The sequence below is a fragment of the Lactuca sativa genome, chromosome 4 (genome assembly GCF_002870075.4).
Source record: "Lactuca sativa cultivar Salinas chromosome 4, Lsat_Salinas_v11, whole genome shotgun sequence".
NCBI classification, from domain to species: Eukaryota; Viridiplantae; Streptophyta; class Magnoliopsida; order Asterales; family Asteraceae; genus Lactuca; species Lactuca sativa.
Window position 1 is genome coordinate 65,407,315 of NC_056626.2, and position 16,552 is coordinate 65,423,866.

General features: G+C 38.0%; 1 pseudogene; it reads right to left on the reverse strand.

Moving 5' to 3' along the window:
• Positions 1 to 1,274: 1,274 nt before the first annotated feature.
• LOC111883626 (riboflavin synthase-like) lies at positions 1,275 to 13,837 on the reverse strand (annotated as a pseudogene).
• Between the last annotated feature and the right edge of the window lie 2,715 nt (positions 13,838 to 16,552).

Consider the following 16,552-nt stretch of genomic DNA (forward strand, 5'->3'; position numbering starts at 1 on the left):
TTGTGGTCATCATCTAAACTCCGCTAGATGACTAAATCAAAAACATCGAGGCCTCTCATCTTTTTATCACAAGACAACTATCTACCCATGTTCTAACCAACATGTTAGTAGATAAAATACACATTTTTATACATAGTTTAAAACATTTATAGTATGTTCATTCAAAACACATTCCAGATAAAAGATGAGGCACATAAACATAACACATATTTCATAGAGAATAAATCATATCTATGAGATTAGAAGATAACATCGATACACTCACATAACACATATACTTAGTACGTTAAATCGATACTTGTATAAAATTGTGCATTTGAAAGAGATTATGTACCCCCTTCAAATCAACACCAATATATATATATATATATATATATATATATATATATATATATATATATATATATATATATATATATATATATATATAAACACATAACACGTATTATAGTAAATACTTCGTATTTATGTGACACACTCACTTGATCAGAAGATGATCGGACAACACTACGGCTTATAGAAGTAGTATTCTTCGGCAGATCTGGAAGATCTTCACAAAAACCAGACTCCTCGCCGGCAGAGCTTCGGCTCGGGAATTGCACTTCTCGGGATCTTCGGGGCTTCGGGACTTGCTTCGAGGCTCGGGAATGATACCGGGGCTTCGGGATAATTCTTACACGAAAAACGATGAAAAAACGCGAGAGAAAGGGAAGAAATGAGCAAAGAACTCGGCTGCCCTCGACATCCTTTTATAGGGGCTGGAACTTCGAATTACGCTGGGTGTAATGAGGATCAGCTCGCTGACTCCCCCCCTTGGATAATATCGGATAATTTATATATAAATTAAATATCGAAAATATTTAATAAAGACAAAACTTCAAAAATGGTCCCTGTGGTTTTAAAAAATATCAAGTTTAGTCCCTAAGTTCAAAAAACCTCACAGATGGTCCCTGTGGTTTCAAAACTTTTAACAAATGGTCCTTTTCGCTAACTCCGTTAACTTTTGACCGTTAGGTGAAGGGTATTTCAGTCATTTCACAACCACATGGACCATTTATGAAGTTTTGCCTTAATTTTTTTAAAAAAAGAAAAATAAATATAATTATTTAATATTAAAGGCTCTCTCTCTCTCTCTCTCTCCTAAATTATCATACACTTAGAGGTCCGACAAACACAATATAATTCTATTTGAATGAAACTCACATACTTGTTACACAAAACAACATTGCATATCATATTCAAACTACAACCTGGAAAAACAATGGAGCACCTGATCATCTTGATTTTATACTCTCTACAAATCCACTGTTAAGAAGCCTCTCTACATATTTCCCCAATATATCCACTTCAAGATTCACCTTCTGTCCCGTTTGCTTCAGTGGAATCACAACTTTCTGCTGTGTATACTCCACCAACAGGAAATTGAAACACTCCTCTTCATCAAACACATCCACCACCATCAAACTAGTTCCATCCACCGTAATGAACCCCTTCGCCACTATAAAATTTGAACTCTCCGGCGACGTCTTCACCTTAATCCATAATGAATCCCGTTCCACCTCCATTGAAACAATCTCCCCTGTTCCATCCACATGCCCCTGCACGAAATGTCGACCCATTTGTGTCGATGGTTTCACGGCTCTCTCCAAATTAGCAACTGCACCCTTTTCCAATTTGATTAACAAATGTTTCAGGAGCCAACTCAACTTTGAATTCCAATCGCTCGGAGTTGAATTCTGTAACTGTTAAAGAAGTTCCATTTACCGCTATGTTGTCGCCGAGGTTGACATCTTCGAGGACGATCGGCGAACGGATTACCATGTCGAATGATTCGCCGGATTCGTCGAAACTGAAGAGGCCTTTAGATCAATCAATTTATCAAACAATAGCAGAAAATAAGAATAAGAGGAATTCACGAAGAAAAGCTTTCACTAAGAAAGATAATCTCACAAAGAGATTATCGTGTGCACAAAGCAACGATTAGGGTTTGTGAAAGGCGTAGCCATTCACAAACCTATACAGAAGATTATATACTGCTATTCTAGACAATCCCTACAAATCAGGGATACGCCAGCTAACTAATTAGGCTAACTATGGAAACAAGATAAATACAAGATTTGTTACAATTCACTGAATAAACTGAACTATTACAAACTGAGCGCTGACACGCTGATGCTGATACTGAGATATGCGCTAATGCTGAGTCTGTTTTAAACATTATCATATTTCAAGGTTTGACCTTACAATTTCCCCCAATATGATGATGTTCAAAACAAACTAATCTAAAACACCTCTGGACAGGAACTCTTCATACTCAGCTTCAACTTCTATTTTTACTGGCCAGTAAGGACTATCCAGCAACTCCTGTCTTCTGTTCAGCAGCTCCATGGCATTAAGAATGTGAAATTCTCCGGAGAGATCTTGATGACTCATGCACATTTGCCTTAAGCCAACAAGATGAGTGGTTGGAGCCTTTGGGATCTCAGCAGTTTGCTGAAAACACATCTTTCTGTTTTTATCAAGATAAAACATCCCGTGTTTAGGAGCTGAGATAAACTTATGCTGAACCGGATCAACACTGATAGGAAGAGAATTGTTTATTCCACCAGCACCAAAGTCCAGAACCAATACATCTTCACCATCAACTTGAAACTTGGTTCTTCGAGTTCTAGGGGCAGATAACCTTTGGCCTTGATGCTGAGGTCGTTCTTTGGGAACAAGATCCAAACGCTGAACTTTCTTGATCAGCAAATGAAGAGCACAAGTCAGTTCCGAAGAGTGAGCTGAGGTTTGCTTGGATGCTAGTTCAAGTAGTTCCATCCATTCAGAATATCCATACCTGATCAGCTCATCCCTCTTGACAACTTCAGTGTATGAATGCTGAGGACCTTGACGAGTGATCAGCAGCGTAAGGATTTTCTCATTTCGTGGTTTAGAAGCTTTGACTTTGATGATCTTATCACCACACATTCGTCGATTAAGAACATCTTCAAACCTCTTTCGATCGATCTGGTCAAGAACACTGTCAGTCTTAGGCTTACTATTGCTAGGAGAAGGTTGAGAAGATTGAGATTTGGACTGGAACTCCAGGAATTTCTGCATCTGAGCTTCAAAAGATCCTTTGGCCTGAAGTTTGTGCTGAATAAGAGATTCATCAGCTTGAGCAATGTTCTTTAGAAGCTGAGCTTGATTAGTTTCATCAAGAATTTGCTTAACTTGATCAGGAGACATGTTCCATTCAGCCGCAAGATTTGATATACTGACTATGGACCTGGGTTTCTTGCCAGGCAGAGAAGTATCAGTTTGAGAATGAGCCAAGTCAGTATCTGCTACCTTACGCTTTCGAGATAGCGGATGAGAGTCTTCACTGGCAACGTCCGAATCTTCTCCTTGGACCGGAATAATGGGATCAGCAATAGGATCGACTGATTTCATGTCTGGACTTCGAGATTCATTATCAAGATCATCAGAACTTTCTTCTTGAACTGGAATAAGAGGATTAATGAAGTTCATATCCAGTATTTAACAATCATCATCTGGTTCATCATGCTCTTCATCATGCTCACTATCTTCAATCAGCTTTTCAGTAGCTGCTGGACTATTATGCCCCACAGAGTCAGTTGGCTTTGGTGACTCAGGCTGAACAATGGTGTTGTCAACAGGTTCGGTGTCTCTGTCATTCGGTTCATTATCAGCATTATCATCAGCATCAGCATCATCATCAGTATCTCCCCCTTTTTGAGCATCATCAGATTGGGGACTAGAGGGAGGAGTATGCAGGAGAACTTCCTTTAGCTGATGAACATCAGCCTCAATGCGTAGAAGACGCTGATTCATGTCCCGAGTCAGTGTCAGAAGTTCAGTAAATGCCGAGGGCGGAATTTGAACAACTGAAGTAGCTAGAGCTGCTGGAGAGCTAGGAGGCATTACCGGAGAATATTGGTCCCCTTGGGGTGGATACTCCCCCTGAGATGGATGCTCCCCCTGGGATGGTTTCTCCTCCTGAAATTGTTGCTCCCCCTGACTCAGTGAATCCTTTTGAGCTGAGGGAACATCAGCAACTGAGACGATATGATGAGACAGTTGAGGAGAGAAATGACCACCATCATGTGGTTCATCCTCTTGACTGGCATCATCTACTTGGTTACCATCAGCGCTTCCTTCATCAGTGTCAGCGGTGAGAGAAGGAACAGTGTATGGATTTGCAATCCATTCTCTCATCCTATCAGAGATTCCGATGTCAGTATCCAGGGGATCATCTTGATACATGCGAACAGACATGCGAGGGCATTGGATGGGATTCCCAGAATGCGAAAAGTAGTCTGCAGCGAAAAATTTGTCGAACACAAGAGCAATCCAGCGTGGAAACGGAACATGATCAGCGCGTACATTTGCACGAAGAAGCTGAACAAGTTGATCAAAGAATAGGGCCCCATAATCATGTCTTTTGTTGAGAAGAAGTGAGCAGACGACTTGTTGCTCATAGTTACTCAATTGATCACCACTTCGAGACTTGTGACCCACACACTTGCACAGAGCACCGGTGAAGAAATTCCATCCTGGGGTCATACATTGGCGCAAAATAAGAGCTGATCGAGCACCAGCCTTTGAGTGATCATATCCCAGTTGATCAAATAATCGTCGACATCGTTCAATAGAAGGAGGTTCAGAAAAGGGTTCAAAAATAGGTAACCTTAGTGCAGCACTGAGAAGTTCTGCGGTGATAAAGACAGAATGTCTTCCACGGCCAATTGTCCCGGTAATGGCATTGTTGTCGTCATTGATAGTTGCAGTGTAGTAGAACTCACAAACTTGTTCAGGAAAGAACTCTGATGCAATGTCACTGATTGCGTATCGAAGGCGGCAAGAGGCTAAATATTAGCAAAATCATCAAGTCCAAGACCTCGATGAACCTCGGGAATATCAGGGTTGAACACAACGTTGGTGGCTTTGATGTATATTGGGAGAGGAGGAGAGTTTGGGGCAGGGATTACCCTTCGTGAAGTAGAAGAGAAGGTGAACAAAGAGGCAGCCATTAGAGAGTTTTTAGGGTTTTAGGGTTTTGAGTATAGGTGAAAGAAGGTTAGATTGTGGAAGGAAAGTTTGAAATAGGGAGAGAAGAGGTTTAAATATGGAATTAAACGGGCCTTTCAAAAAGGTAATGATTATCTTCTTTAAAAGAAAAACGGCGTATCGTAACAACCTGTCAGATAAAAAGTAGCCATTAAAAAGTAGCCGTTGGGTAAAAGAGTCGTTGACTGAAGATGAAACGTCAATCAGTGTTTGCAGAAGCGCTGAGATCAGTGTCACAAAAATTACATGCTGAAAGTATATCTCCGTCAATTCAAGGTACAACTTGCTCAATTGAGGCTAGCAAGGAGATTGGTGCGTGTGATAGATACTAGTTGCATTATCTAACCATCGGCACAGAGTGTTGTGACTTTATCAGTGAGTGGTTTATCTTACTGAATCATTAGACACTGAATGAGAAGAAGGTAAAGAAAGGATTGTTGCGTGTGATAAACCTTGGTGTTTTGGTCTAACCATCGGCAAAGATTTTTAAACTCTCATCAGCGTGTGTTTTGTCACACCGAATCACAGAATCAGTGTAAGGTTGGTAAGAAGGGATAGTTGCGTGTGATAGATCTTGGTGTTTTGATCTATCCATCGGCAAAGATTTTTAAACTCTCATCAGCGTGTGTTTTGTCACACTGAATCACAGAATCAGTGTAAGATTGGTAAGAGGGGATAGTTGCATGTGATAGATCTTGGTGCTTTGATCTAACCATCGGCAAAGAGTTTCAAGTTGTTATCAGTGTATGGTTTAGTACAGTGAATCATTCAACTTTAGTTTAGAAGACTTGAAGAAGAGAGAAAGATGGGAGATCAAACCAAGTACTCAGTATGCAAAAATCATCAGCATGTCATCATCAGCACAATGTACATCAGCTTATAAGACAATACCAAACATTAGCATAATTAAACAACAAAATTAATTACAAGGTAATCATTCCAAGTTCTCCAATAATGTAAGCAGTTGTTTGAGAATCCAGTGCCTTAGTGAAGATATCAGCAAGTTGCTCCGAAGTCTTGACATGTTCAAGAACAACCTTTCCCTTTTCAACATTATCTCTGATGAAATGATGCCTGATTTCGATATGCTTCGTCTTTGAGTGCTGAACAGGGTTTTGTGTGATTTTAATGGCACTGGTGTTATCACAATATATGGGAGTCTTTGAGAACTTGATCCCATAGTCGAGAAGCTGATTTTGAATCCATAAGAGCTGAGCACAACATCTCCCAGCTGCAACATACTCAGCTTCAGCAGTTGAGATGGCTACTGATGTTTGCTTCTTGCTAGACCAGCTGATGAGACGATTTCCAAGGAAGTGACATCCACCAAATGTACTCTTTTTGTCTAAATTGCATCCTGCATAGTCTGAGTCAGTGTATCCAAAAAGTTCAAATGCTGAGTCGCGAGGATACCACAGTGCTAGGTTTTGAGTCCCTTTCAAGTATCGAAAGATACGTTTGACGGCCATGAGATGGGATTCCTTGGGATTAGCTTGGAATCGAGCACAGAGAATGGTTCCAAACATGATATCAGGACGACTTGCCGTGAGATATAAAAGAGATCCAATCATTCCTCGATACAGAGAGTGATTTACATCAGTTCCAGTTGGATCAGCGTGTATCTTGTCAGTCTTGGACACTGGAGTGGAGGCTGGTTTGCAGTCACTGAGAGAATACTTAACAAGCAAGTCAGAATATATTTACTTTGGCAAATAGAAATACCTGACTTTTGTTGCTGAACTTCAAGACCTAAGAAGAAGGTCATCTTCCCCATCATGCTCATTTCGAACCTTTGAGACATGATCTCTGCAAATTCCTTGCTCAGCTTCTCATTTGGAGAGCCAAAAATGATGTCATCGACATAAATTTGAACAAGAACCATATCTGAGCCTTTGTTTTTGATGAAGAGAGTATTGTTGATTGCTCCTCGTCTGTATCCATTTTCAAGAAGATACGATGTCAGCGTCTCATACCAAGCCTTGGGTGCTTGCTTCAGTCCATAAACAACTTTGTCTAATCGGTACACATAATCAGGGTGATCTTTGTCAACAAAGCCTGGGGGCTGATTGAGGAAAACTTCTTCTTCTAACACACCATGAAGAAAGGCTGTTTTCACATCCATTTGATAGACAATGAAATTCATGTAGGATGCGTATGCGAGAAACAGTCTGATTGCTTCAATGCGAGCAACTGGAGCAAAGGTTTCGCCGTAGTCGATGGATTCAATTTGAGTAAACCCTTGAGCGACAAGCCTTGCCTTGTTGCGAGTAATGATTCCATCTTTATCAACCTTGTTGCGATAGACCCAGCGAGTTCCGGTGATAGTCTTTCCTGATGGTCTTGGGACAAGAGTCCAAACTTTGTGCCTTTCAAACTCATTCAGTTCTTCTTGCATGGCCTTGATCCAATCAGCATCTTGAAGAGCTGTGTGAATCTTGTCAGGTAAGATCATTGAAACAAAATTAACATACATGCAAAAGTTATTAGATACACGAGATTTGGATTGGACACCATCATGAATATTCCCAATAATTTGATCAACTGGATGATATCGATGTTCAGAAACTGATGCTGATTCCGAAGAGTTTGACACTGACAAGTTATCAGTTGCAGGAGAGTCTTCAGCTTCAAGGATTTCATCAGCACCTAATGAATTATCTGCTGATCTGGCTGCAGTATCTTGATTCAAGGAACATGGAACTGGAACGATAGAATCAGAAGAATCAGCTTCATCTCCAGCAAGAGGAACTTCGTCAAATGGACAGGAGAGAAGCTTTTGAAAAATAGATGAGGAATGAGTGAATTTTTCATCAGTGTATGATTCCTCATCAAACTTCACATGAATGGATTCTTCAATGCATTGCCTGTTCACATGAAAAACACGAAAAGCCTTTGAAATAGATGAGTACCCAACAAAAATACCTTTATCAGCCTTAGGTTCAAACTTGGATCTTGGGTCACGCTGATTTAGAATATAACAAATACATCCGAACACGTGAAAAAAAAGATACATCTGGCTTTCGATCTTTCAGCATTTCATATGGTGTCTTCTTATGAATCCTGTGAATTAGAGATCGATTCTGAGTAAAGCACGCTGTATTGACAGCTTCAGCCCAAAATGACATAGGAAGACCAACATGGATCATCAAGGTCCTTCCTGCCTCAATCAGTGTTTTATTTCTTCGTTCAGCAACTCCATTTTGTTGAGGAGTGCGAGGAGCTGAGAAGTTTTGCCCAATTCCTTTATGATCACAAAAATCTTCAAGAGTTGAATTTCGGAACTCAGTACCATGATCACTTCTTAGCCGCTTAACTTTGAGACCTGTCAGTGTCTCATTTTTACGAATCAGTGAAATAATTTCCTGTGCAGCATGACTTTTCTTCTTCAGGAAAACCACCCATGTAAATCGAGTGAACTCATCCACAACCACTAGAGTATACTTATTTCCACCTAGAGAACAGACAGGAATAGGTCCAAACAAGTCCATGTGGAGTAAATGAAGAGGGACTGATATACTGGAACATGACTTGGGTTTGAAAGAGGACTTGGTTTGTTTTCCTTGTTCACAAGCTGAGCACATCTTGTCTTTCACAACGCTGAATTTTGGGAGCCCTCTAACTAGATCTTGATTGGATATTTTGGATAGGTTCTTGAAGTTCAGATGAGAAAACCTTTTGTGCCAAATCCAGCTAAGATTGGTCTGAGACTTAGTAAAGAAGCATTGCATCAGTGCCTTGTCATATGAGAACATATCAAGAACATATATATCATCCTTTCTACTTGCTGAAAGTACGATGTTCTTGTCAGTGTTGACAACTCTACCTTCCTTCTTTGTAAAGTGAACTTCATAGTCAGCATCACATAATTGACTGATGGAGATAAGGTTGTGTTTGAGACCCTTTACATATGAAACATTTTGAAAAACCACGTTATTGCATTTGATATTTCCATATCCTTTAGTGAACCCCTTTCCATTGTCTCCATAAGTAACTGCAGGACCAGTTTTCTTGACATAATCTTCCAGGAGAGACTTTGATCCTGTCATATGCCTTGAGCAACCACTATCTAAGTACCAAAGATGCTCCTGACCCTGCAGTGCTGAGAAACTAGTTAGAACACACTGACCCATTCGAGGATGGGTCATTCACAAAGTTATTTGATAATAGATTATAGCACTCCTTAGGAAGACAGTTTAAAGAATTTGACTTAAGAGTCCATTTTTTATTTCTAACTTTAATATTATCAGCTCTTAAGGATGATTTATCAAATGAACATTCACTGATCTTGTGAGAGGTATCACCACATCTGTAACAAACTCTAGTACCAAAGTTCTTCTTGGTGAGCAAATTTTTGGATTTAACACATTTTGACATGTAAGATTCACCAAGAGAGCTTTGAATCCTTTTGTTTATCATTGAGTCACAATTGAATTCAGTGTCAGAAAGAATTTGATCAGTGTTAGATGATGAGCTATCAGTGTCTGATTTGGACTCATTCACAGATGAATTGCAATCAGGAAAATGCTTAAGTTGTTCATGAACAGCATGAAACACTCCATTTGAGATAGGAAAGGCAATAATATTCTCAATGAGTGGAGTTGGTCTTACAAGATGTGCAGGGTAAGAGGTTGGATCAATTCCGATAATTTCAACATTACACTCAGTAATACCATCAGAATTAGTAATACAATATTCATCAATTAAACTCTGATTAATAAAAGAGTTACTGACAAACTTATTTTTGAAATTGTTTTTCATCTCATTCATGGAATAAAACTCAGATTCCTTTTCTTGTGATTTAAAAACCTTTTCACCTTCTGCAAAATTACCCCTAAGAATTTTCTCACATGAATGTGGAATTTGAGCCGAAATAATATAATTTGCATTCTTATGAGATTTTGCCCAAGTATGAAGCACAATTTGTTCTTTGATCAAAAGATTTTTAACATTGTCAATTTCATCAGACAAAGAAGAATTTGACAAACTAGTGATTCTAAGATTTTCCTGAGTGGACTCAATAATGTTACTTTTCATGGATATATCAGTTTCAAGAAGATCAATTTGATTTTGCAAATCTCTTATTGTTTGATTCTTCTTAGAATTAATGACGCCCAAATACTCAAACATTTTGATTTTTTCATTCATTGAATAGGAAACAAAGTTTTTAACCTGGTACATTGAAGAAGAGTCAGTGTTGTGCTTCCTGGAATTTTCAACAGCATCAGACATATCAGCATCAAATGTACTTTTGCCTTTTTCAGAAACATCCGGGTCTTCTATCTTTACCATTAGACACTTGACTTCATCATCTGATGACTCCTCATCAGTCTTCCATTTTTCTTCTTCAGCAACAAGAACTTTGTGTTTCAAGTTCTCTGCTTTCAGCTTCTCAATCAGCTTGTTGTACTTCTGCTTCCAGTATTCATCTGAGCCTTGTTTCTTTTGTTTACACTCCTTTGCAAAATGATCAGTGCTCCCACAGTTAAAGCACTGAGCCTTCTCTTTCTTATCAGTACCATGCTTTTTATCAGCTTCTGATCTTTTTGAAAACTTTCCACCCATCTTCTTCTGGAACTTTGAGAAGTTTCGACCTGATTTCTCAAAAGTCTTAACAATCAAAGTTGCACTAGCCACAACTTTTTCAAGATCATCAGTGTCAGATTTAGAGGAATCATTATCTGAATTACTTTCAGTGTCTGAATCTGACACTAGCTTTTTGTTTGAGAACAAAGCTACAGATGATTCACGCTGAGAATCTTTCATCAGTTCCTTTCTTTGAAGCTTAGATTCTTCATAGTATCGAAGATTTCCATAGAGACTTTGTAAGTCCATAGAATTGATCTTCTCACTATTTTTCAGCACATCAACATGGTTCTCCCAACCTGCACCCAGAGAATCCAAAAACTTCTGCACTAGAACAGTTCTATGCTTCAACTGATCTAGTCTCCGAAGATCATTAACAAGAGTATTGAATCTGTTAAAGGTTTGAGTCAAGGTTTCACCTTTCTTAGCAAAAAAATGTTCATACCTTCGGTTAAGATCATTTATTTGAGTAGCCTTGACTTCTTCAGTGCCTTCAAAAGATACAGTCAGAGTATCCATCATCTCTTTTGCTGAGATGCAATTTTGAACTAGCCCAAAAATATTGTATGGCAGAGCGTAGCTGATTGCGGCACGAGCACGAAAATCTAAACCATTTTTTCTTTTGTCATCTGCCGTCCAGTTTTCTCTAGGTGTTTTCTTCATGGCACCATCAGGAACGTTGTTTTTCAGAGGCTGATACATTGGGACATATGGACCCTTTTCGACAATGTCCAACATGTCTTCAACTACTGACTCTAAAGCATATAGAGCCTTTATTTTCCACATAGCAAAGTTTGTTTCATCAAAAGGAGCAATTTTAGCGGAAGGATGATTTGATGAGTTCGACGAAGAAGAAGATGAAGCCATTTGTTTGATAAGAGAAACCTGCTCTGATACCAATTGAAGAGGCCTTTAGATCAATCAATTTATTAAACAATAGCAGAAAATAAGAATAAGAGGAATTCACGAAGAAAAGCTTTCACTAAGAAAGATAATCTCACAAAGAGATTATCGTGTGCACAAAGCAGCGATTAGGGTTTGTGAAAGGCGTAGCCATTCACAAACCTATACAGAAGATTATATACTGCTATTCTAGACAATCCCTACAAATCAGGGATACGCCAGCTAACTAATTAGGCTAACTATGGAAACAAGATAAATACAAGATTTGTTACAATTCACTAAATAAACTAAACTATTACAAACTGAGCGCTGACACGCTGATGCTGATACTGAGATATGCGCTGATGCTGAGTCTGTTTTAAACATTATCATATTTCAAGGTTTGACCTTACAGAAACCTAGTTCCCTGACTTTTCCCATTTCTTCCATGATTCCGGTGAAGAGGGATGTTATTTGGTTTCTTCAGTTGGGTTTTAGGGTAAGTGGTTTTGGTGTCTGCGATTGCGATTTGAAGATAAGAGATGAAGGGAGTTTAGGTTTGAGATTTGTTAATCTAAGAGAGTTGTAAATTGCGAATTTGGGGATCGAGGTTTATAAAATTTTCAACAGGTTAATCCGAGAGAGAGAGAGAGGGAGAGAGAGAGAGAGAGAGAGAGAGAGAGACCCTTTAATATTAAATAATTATATTTATTTATTATTATTTTTTTTTTAAATTAAGGCAAAACTTCATAAATGGTCCCTGTGGTTGTGAATTGACTGAAATACCCTTCACCTAACGGTCAAAAGTTAACGGAGTTAGCGAAAAGGACCATTTGTTAAAAGTTGTGAAACCACAGGGACCATCTGTGAGGTTTTTTGAACTTAGGGACTAAACTTGATATTTTTGAAAACCACAGGGACCATTTTTGAAGTTTTGTCTTTAATAAATTTCAAAAATTCATATCTTCCTCATACAAACTCCGTTTTCGACGTTCTTTATATCCACGCGTATGTGAGACTACTCTCTACAAATTTCGTTTAGACTCCGTCGGCTAATTTTGAATTTATTTTTATTATTTATTTTTAGTAGGCCGGGACAGGAAAACTCCGTTATAAAATCATAACTTCTTCATCCGACGTCCGTTTTCGTCTATCTTTTCATCGTTTCACTACAATTAACGAGATCCTCAATTCTCGTTTAGATTGTTTCGGCTAAAAACCGCTCGATCTCAAATCGAGTATTCGGGCTGCATACTGCTAAGTCGAAACTTCGAAAAATCATAACTTCCTCATACGAAGTCAGATTTGGGCGTTTTTTTTATGCACGCTTTCGGTTTAACGAACTCTAAGAATTTCGTTTAGATCACTAAGGCTAAATTATGCTCTAACGTAAATTTCACTTTTTACATCAGTCAGCGTTGTCGGTTCTGTCGCGAAACTTCGACAGCTCATAACTTCTTCGTTATAACTCGGATTTCGGCATTCTTTATATCTTCGGAATCCTTGTTTCAACCACTACATCTTTATGCAAAGATATCGGGCTTATCTCACACTTCAAATTTGATGCTTATTTTATTCTTAATTCATTTAAATTATAATAATTAAGCAATTAAGCACAAAACACATAATACTCAAATAATACAGTTCTATTATTTCAAAACGGGTTACAAAGGTTAACATAGACTATTATATCAACATTAATGACAAGCCCAGAAACACAGGCGTTACATCAAGATACTCAAGTGCTTCTCTTCCAACTTCTCTTTACTTCTTCCAAGCCTTTCTTCACCAAAATGAGCTCAAAAAGGTCAAACACACACAATAATTGAGTATAAGGCGAATTAGGATTTTCTGAGGATGAAGGACTGGTGAGGAGGCCAAAGGGGAGGCTATAATGGGGGTATTTGTATGTCTTAAACCATAAAAAATAGGGTTTGACATCTGCCCTCGTACGTTGGGCATACGCTCCCGAGTCCCTCGAATCTAATAGGCCACTACGCCCCGCGTACGCCAGGTTACGCCCAACGTATGGCTTATGAGCAGCCCAACTTCTTGGCTTATTTTGCTAAGGTCCACTCCAAAGGTCCATTGTCCAAGTGCTAGTCCAAAACTAATATTAATTTACATAATTTGAATAATACCTCGAGGGACGGATGTTACAGTCGCAAAAAATCTCCATGGGTTCTTGGATTGATGGAATAACTATGAGATCACCAATGAAGTTCTTTAACCAAGTCCCTTCCTCTACTGCCTCACTAGATGCAATGCAATCTGACTCACAAGTAGAATTAGCCACCATCTTCTGCTTGGAACTTTTCCACGTCACCGCTCCACCATTTAGTAGGAATATCCAACTGGATTGTGAAAAAAAGTTATCTCGATCCGTTTGAAAGTTGGCATCACTATAACCACTCACTCTTAACTCATATTTGCCACCAAAAACTAAGAACATTTCTTTGGTTCTCCGCAAATACTTTAGAATATTCTTTATTGTTGTCCAATGAGCTCCCCCAAGATTATCCTGATGTCGACTAACCATGCTCAAGGTATAATATACATCATGACGAGTACAAGTCATAACATATATAATCGATCCAATAGTTGAAGCGTATGAGACTCGACTCATAGCATCTATTTATGAGTCTTGATCAATTTAACAATATGATGTACGAGCTAATCCCCTTTCTTAGAGTTCTCCATATCGAAACACTTCAATATTTTATCCAATTATGGTTGTAACGTCTTGTCCCGAATCATTGCCCATTTGGGTGTGGGTGATGTAATGTAGATGATTCGGGTGTTCGGATTTGGTTTTGGAGCCAATGGCAGCACGAGTTTTTATGGAAATTGGATTTTTCTTCGGGAAATTTTATGGCAAGTATGAGTTGATTAAAGCGTAAAGCTTCTCGTTACATTTTCATGGATGTAAGGATCGTCGAAATCGGATTCATAACGAAGAATTTATGGCATTTAGAGTATCTTAGGGTTTAAAGGGAAACCCTAGTATGCGGGGCGTACATAGTGTTCCGAGTTGGCTGAATACTCTTCTGAGTACTCGCTACTCGGCTCTTTACTGAGGCGAGTCACAGAATCTCGAGTACTCCCCGATCGGCCCCTTAGTGAACTGAGTAGTGTTGTAAAACCCGGTCAACTCGGTGATTAATATGTATAATATACTTAGTGATTTATTATTTAACACACACACACACACATGTGATTATTACTACATATATATCTTAAATTTCCAGTAATTATTTACGAAGTGAGACCATTATGTGTTTTTCAGTTTTTGTGTATTCACATGTATCTAATTTTGTTATATATTTCAATCAACTTATGATTTTGACATATATAGTTTTTTCTAAAAATATTTCTACATGAATTACCAAATCCGAGTACTCTCTGAATACTCCCTAATACTCGCTACTCGATAGTCGGTCGGACAGACTAAGGGTGTTGATCGGGTAAAATTTTTGGGTTTCGGGTAATTCGGGTTTTTCATATAAAAAAATTTACTCGTTACCCTACCCAAATTAAATTCGGGTAATTCGAGTATGGATAATTCGGGTAATGGGTCGGGTAAGGGTAATTCGGGTATTACCCGATTTTTAAATTTTTTAATGGCACCTAAAAATAAATGTAATGAAATAAGTATGTTGTGCCAAACTTTGAACATTGAGATTTTTACTCAATAATATTTGAGATATCAAGTATTCTTTCCAAACTTTCGATCTTGGGTTGAATTCTTTTTTTTTCTATTTTTCTTGTGGAACTTGATCATTGGTTGGGTTGTCAACTTCAATCGTCTCATCTTCTACTTCAATATAGTTATCCATTGGTGACGAATACCAACAAAGAGCAGACGAGGTACGAGGGGTTTTTGATGTGGAGAAAATAGAACGAGCCTCAACGAGGGAAATTGGGATTTGAGAATTGGGAGGGTTAGATAAACTCATAAAGGGACATTATTTCTTATATATATTTCGGGTAATCGGGTATACCCGAAACCCAAACAACTTACCCTTTACCCGACCCGAAAAAAATTCGGGTTACCCACTTACCCGAAAAAATTAAACCGATACCCGATTTACCTGACTCGATTTACCCGTTACCCGAAAAAATCGGGTGGGTAATTCGGGTAACGGGTATTTTTGACAGGGTTAGGACAGACACCGAGTAACGAGTTCTACAACATTGATTATATATATATAAATTATCTTAAATTACTATTACGAAACATTTATAATGTCACTGTTTATAATGGTAGAAGATGAAATTAAGTAATCTAACAATTATAAATGAGGTTTTAAAAAAATCTTTTTTAATCAAAGATTTTTTTAAAATTTTCTAGTGTGTTCTAGTAATGTTCATATTTCAAAGTTTTTTTTTTTTTTTTTTCTTCAAAGAAATCTTTTTTTTTTGGGATTCTACATTTCAAAATATTTAATGTCACTGTTTTTCAATAAAACATTTAATTTTATACACTAATATCATATATAGTTCATATTACTATGTTTGTTTAATCAAATTATTTGAAAATTTGAATAAAGAAGGTGAAAATAAAAAAAAACAATTAGTTGAAAAGTATATCAACTTAATATATTTTTGATGATATAATCATGTAAAAATCTGTATATTAAAAATAAACAAGAAAATCTTTATGGTACGATTTACACCGTATTAAAAGAACCATTCATGTTATTAACACTCTCAACCTAGAGATCACTTACACAATTAAAACACTTACAAATAAACCCTCTCGTTGAAATCTCTCCGACATATATAGATATATCACTAATCAAGTAAGGGGGGAATTAATGTGAGTTTAGAATATTCGTGGATCAAGACATATGTGTTCTCTTACAAGCCACATCGACTCTTATATGCTTATCATTTTTATAGTGAAGAGCACACACACTTATAAAGATGTTGGTTTTTGAACCATATGGTCAAGTGGAAATTGTCTTTCATCAACCATTTTCCATGTGTCACATTAGGACAAGTCTGTCAATGG